Genomic DNA, 5,684 nt, shown 5'->3' on the forward strand with positions numbered 1-5,684 from the left:
AATAAGGAAATGGATTTGGTGCCGCCCCTCCCAGCTCCAGTAGCTTGGAGTGTGCATGCATCCAGATTTCATTTCTTCATTGAAAAAGTATCCTGAGCACACCGGCAGCTCAGCCCCTCACCAGGGAGAGACTCTGTGCAGCAGCTCAAAGTTTGGGCCGCCGAAAAGTCGGGTCCTGAGGCCCTGCTTCGTTCGCATCTGGCTCTTGCATCACTGTTAATTATAGCGAGTACGGTGACTCATTTGTATCAGCCAGTTTTATCTTTTCCTGCCAGAAGACAGCATTTCTCTGGAGAAGCTCAGGACAAGCATGGCAAACGTCAGCAAGTCAGATCGAGCCAGGTTTCAACAAAAGCAAAGCCACATTGTTTCAACTGCAGGAGGAAGACCAGAGATTCTCCCACTGCCCTGGCAGTTGAGCGAGCAACAGTTAATAAGGTCATGGGCTTCGGTAAGCCGACCAGCCTGGGTTCAAATCCTAAATCCCTAGTCTCCTCACCTGTAAGGTAGGAGGAAAGATGGCCCTGCCTGGTAGGATCATTGTGAAGATGAAATTAAAAAACACCTAGGACCTAGCAAAGGCTTCATAAGCATTACCCAGGAAAACGCTTACCCAAGGACACACCTGCTAATTTCCTTTGGCTCCCCCTTCCCCGGACATCCTCTGGCACAGTCCAGCCATCTTCATCGGCCAGCTCCGCAAGATGCTAAACCCATTTTCTTATGCCCCCAACCGGAGGTAAGGTTTGCAGCAGTGGGGCTCTTGCCAGCCTCCCCACAGAGACGACATCTGCTTGCCCTCCGTCTTTGGCAAAGCCCTGGGTGGCAGTGAGTGTGTGCTGCTGAGGCCCGCCCAGCTGAGCGTCAGTCGATGGTCAGGATGAAAGTTGGTGCAAGTTGGTCAGTGGACGCTCCCTGTACCTCCGGTGAGGGGCTCTGTTTGGTGCATTTGTCAAAATGTGCATTTTTCCATCTTGCTTTACTCTTGTGTCTGGTTCAGTATATGGTTCAATGTCTTTGAAAGGCCCCTTCCCCTTAGCTGGATCTTTGCAGCCCGCTCCAGCGTAGCACTCTAAGTACGTAACGTTAAATGGTACCTCCTGTGGGTGCAGTGCTTTCGCATCTAGAACAATCTGTGAGGCGGATGGGGCGAGTACTATCACCAGTTTACAAATGAGGAAGCTGAGGCTCGGTAAGAGGAAGAGGCTGAGGCAGGATTGGTCTTGGTGTTCTGTATCCACCAAATCACCCTTGATGATGGAGGCTTGCACTCTGCTCCACTGTTTCATGTCTATAAATCATACCTTCCCAGCCAGGGTCTGAGCTTCTAGAGAGGAGTCTGTCTGCCTTTCCTGTGTTACTTATAGAGAAGCCTTCTCGACCTTCGGTGACCGTGCATGTCACTTGAGGAATCGCTAAGGGGTATGCTCAGATTCGGAGGTTCTGGGGCAGGGCCTGAGAGTCTGCATTTCTCACAAGCTCCCAGCTGGCCTGTGAACCACCCCTTCCACAGCAAGGACCTAGACCGTCAGCTCCACAAATACTTGCTGAAAGGTGACCGATGAGATTTGCCCTTGCCGGTTCTGGGGCCGCTCTGAATCTGTCCGACTCAGAGAGAGCAGCCAGGGAAGGTGGCCCGGGGCTGCGCTGTGGTACTCCATGGAGCTGTGCGTGGGGACCTTCGTGCTGAATGTGGTCAGAAGAACTGGGGAATCCATCCTTGGGGAGATTTATTTTCCAACCCAGGCTCCCCATCCTCTGTGGGTGACTCGCCACAAGCAGGGAGGCCTCCCTAGGGGAGGTGAAGTGCTCTGCATGGTCACACCTGCATATCCAGCCCTTGGGCTTTCCTTGGTCCACATCGCAACAGCAGGCCTCGACCTCCCTGACACCCACAAACTGGAATTCTGTGGCTTTGGAGAGAACGTACTCCCTGTGAGCCAGCAGTCTTGTTGGCAGGCTGGAATTCCCCATGTTCCGCTCCTACCAGGAACCACTTTCTTAGCGTCTTTGGTAGGGTACCAACGAGCAAAGGCAGTGGCTTCTAGAGCCCTCTCCTCCCTGCTGGGTGTTTGCACTTCCGGTCTTGGACCAACAGGTGTATCAGGGAGAGGTGTGTGTGTGAGAAGCACTGTTCTGGGGGCCTTTTTCTTCAAAGCCTTGCAGCTGGCGGAGTGGCTTCTAAGAATTTCTCACGGGTAAATGTGTAAGACAGTTAAGAAAAAGTAAGCTTCCACTGTAAGGAACACAAATCCCTAAAAAAAATAGAAAGGTGTTGGCCCTTTGCTTTACTCTTGTGTCTGCTTCAGTATATGGTTCAATGTCTTTGAAAGGCCCCTTCCCCTTAGCTGGATCTTTGCAGCCCGCTCCAGCGTAGCACTCTAAGTACGTAACGTTAAATGGTACCTCCTGTGGGTGCTGTGCTTTTGCATCTAGAACAATCTGTAAGGCGGACGGGGCGAGTATTATCATCGGTTTACAAATGAGGAAGCTGAGGCTCGGTAAGAGGAAGAGGCTGAGGCAGGACTTGGTCTTGGTGTTCTGTATCCACCAAATCACCCTTGATGATGGAGGCTTGCACTCTGCTCCACTGTTTCGTGTCTATAAATCATACCTTTGCTGCTAATGACCAAATTTTATGTATCAAGTGATTGAAATCTGCGTAAAGCTTAATAAATTTAAGTGATCATGAGTATGAAGATCACACCTGGTCTGATTTCTTGCCCTGGGAAAGTAGCTGCCTTGGTAGAGGGCTCTGGGCTCTTCTCCATTTTTCAAGCGAGACCCTGATTCTGTTAGTTCTTGAACTGACCTTGAGAAGGAATTGGAAGGAGCTAGAAACCCACCAGGTCAGCCAGCAGACGGCCTCATGTAGTCAAGGCCTGAGTAAGTTTGCTTTGCAGAGACGGATGAGAACAACCTCCTTAAGACCCAAGGCCCTGGAGAGTCAGTGCCGTTAGGCCCAGGCTGAAAAGCAGCCAGGTGTGAGCGGAAGCCCCAGACAGAGAGACTGCAGATGCGAGCGGCTAACGCAGACCAAAGCAGCAAATGTGCATTGAAGAGATAACGAGATATTTTTATGGAGCAGGGGAGGATTGACTGCTGGTCCGGGGGAGATGGGGCTGAGATAAGTGCACGGTGGGGGGGGGGGGGAGCAAGCGGCCCTTCCCCCCGCGGCGTCCCGGGAGCGTTGGCGCTGTTGACGCTGGCTAAGAAGGATTGCCTGACACGCAGGGATGCCGAGGGCCACTGAGGGAGGCAGCTGGAGTCCAGGAGAAGGGGGAAGGAGGGGTGGAAAGAGGGAGACAGACAACCCTGGGAAGAAAGATGAGACGGATGAGGGATGAAGTGTGGACGTCAGGGAGGTCTGACGGGAAGAGGGCGCTTCTGCCCGACCGGGCCTGACCCCCGCGTGAACCTGCGCCGGCGCTGTGGACACACAGCCAGGGCTCCCCGCACGGGAGAGGCTCACGTGCGAACGTGCACGTGGTCCCACTGGGTGCCGTGTACGGACTAGTGCCCGGCGTGCTCTTCCTGAGAATATTCCCATTTAACAGATGAAGAAGCAGGTTCCAAGAGGTGGGCCACAAGGCTCCTCCGGCCTGTATGTGGCGGACCGGGGGTCCTAACCCGACTCTGACCCTTGACCCCCGCTTTGTTCCCTAGTCATCCTCCGGCTCCTGGGCCTGTTGGCCCCACAGGCCCGAGGAGCTGCAGCTCCGCTTTGCCCACTTGTTGGGAAGCCGGGCATGTGGGCCTGGCGTGACCGGCGAAGGGTCTTCTCCTCACGTATCCATCCCAGTCGTAGAGCTGTTTTGTAAAATATGTTTTCATTCAGTGTTTTATGTTAAATACCGGAAGTTAAGAAATGACATAGCGTAATGTTAGCCGGACAGTGATAAAAGGGGAAAATTGAGAAACACATTTAAAAGTTCAAGGTCAATGAGTACTTTTAAAAAGCAGCATCCTGCTTTCCCAAGGAGCTGGACGGCAGAGGGAACCGGCTGAGGAGGAAGCGGGGGGGGGGGGGGGGGGGGGGGGGGACTCGTGGATGCGTCCCATACATAGGACTGTCCCCTCGCCTCAGCAGGCAGTCCCCATTTTTCTAAGATGTCATTGGGTCCTTCTGATCCAAAGGAAGAGGGCCAGGGGAGACGGTCACAGATGCCTCTTGTCCTAATTTTCCAAGGTCTAAAAATATAGTGAGCCGTGTCCCTGGCCTCAGTGTGGCACAGCTTTCCTTCCAACCCCAGCCCTAGCAGACCTCTCCCCCTAGCAGGCCAGGAAGGGCAGGTGACGCTTGATCAGGGCTTCTGGAGATCTTACGGGGGGAAGATAATCAAACGGGGCTGCAGGATAGGCCTTTGAACTCTCTGGGTGGGTAACACAGAGCGTGTTCCTGACGCTGTCCTCTGGAGATAAGCTGCCACCACTTTTAGGCGGGGACCCCGAGGCCCCGGGAGAAGCAGCCGAAGAGATGGGAATTTTGAAAGATTGCCCTATTCCCTAAGTGTTCTGGTAACGTCCAGCGCCGGTGGCAAGACATGGTGGTTCTGTTTGCTCAGCCAGCCATTCACCTCTGATGAGAGCAGCCTAGAAAGGCCCAGAGCAAAGGATGAGGATCGTTGAAGCGGGGTGAACATGTCCTCCAGGAGGCAGGGACATTCCAGCAGCGTGTGACACAGCCACTAACAGCACGGGCTCTGCTGTCACTCCTGTGAGACCCCAAACACCTTTGGAACCTCAGAGCTTCCACTCATAACAAAACTTCACCTCCAGGGGTTGTCCAGAAGATGGAAGGGGACCCTGGGCAGGTGCTTAGCCCTCAGACCCTCAGTCAAGGACAGCCAGGTCCCTGGCTGTGCGTCAGACAGGCTCTGGGCCTGCCAGCAATCCCTGGTCTGGCCCCACCGTGCAGAAGAGAGGTGGGCCGCACTGGGCGAAGAGGCCAAGTTCCTCTTGTCACACGGGTGTCTCCATCTTCCTTGTTTGACCTGCCCAAGTCAGGAGGCTGAAGGGACTGGGGGTACAAGGTCACTTCCCCACCTTTCGGTCACTTCACAGGGGAGGGTGCTGTCGGAGGGCAGGGGGGTGGTGAGGGGGGGGCTGGGCTGGCCGGGACCCACCCTCATCGGGTGTCCTGTGGCATCCTTTGCGTAAAGGTCCTCTCTGAAGCCACCAAAGTGCCTCTTGCTGGTTCAACTTCCCAAATGAGGGAAAATCAGTATTCAGACGGCTTGGGACAGGGACAGTTTTTTTTACCAGGTGCGTGTTGGCAGGTGGGACAGTATCAGGGAACTGGGAACTCTGTGGGTCTCAGTTTGCCGACCAGGACGGGGCCTTGGAGAAAACCTTGCCTCCCACGTTGCTGGCTGCGTTGTTTGGTCAGGGGCACCAGATGAGCAGAGCGGTGGCTCAAATACCCCAAAGCAGCGGTGATTAAAAACTTCTGTTACTGGGTTCTGAAATGAATTTGTGGTGTGTATGTGTTTAATCTGTTAAGGGCAGATTCATCTCTCAAATTAGGGTCATCACCAGATGCTACTAGACCTGGATGAAAGTGGAGGCGCCTGGCTGGCTCCGTCGGTTAAAGCGGCTGGCTCTTGGTTTCAGCTCAGGTCATGATCTCAGGGTCCTGGGATTGAGCCCCACATCAGGCTCCATGCTCAGTGGACAGTCTGCTT

Source organism: Canis lupus, chromosome 18 (genome assembly GCF_003254725.2).
Source record: "Canis lupus dingo isolate Sandy chromosome 18, ASM325472v2, whole genome shotgun sequence".
NCBI classification, from domain to species: domain Eukaryota; kingdom Metazoa; phylum Chordata; class Mammalia; order Carnivora; family Canidae; genus Canis; species Canis lupus.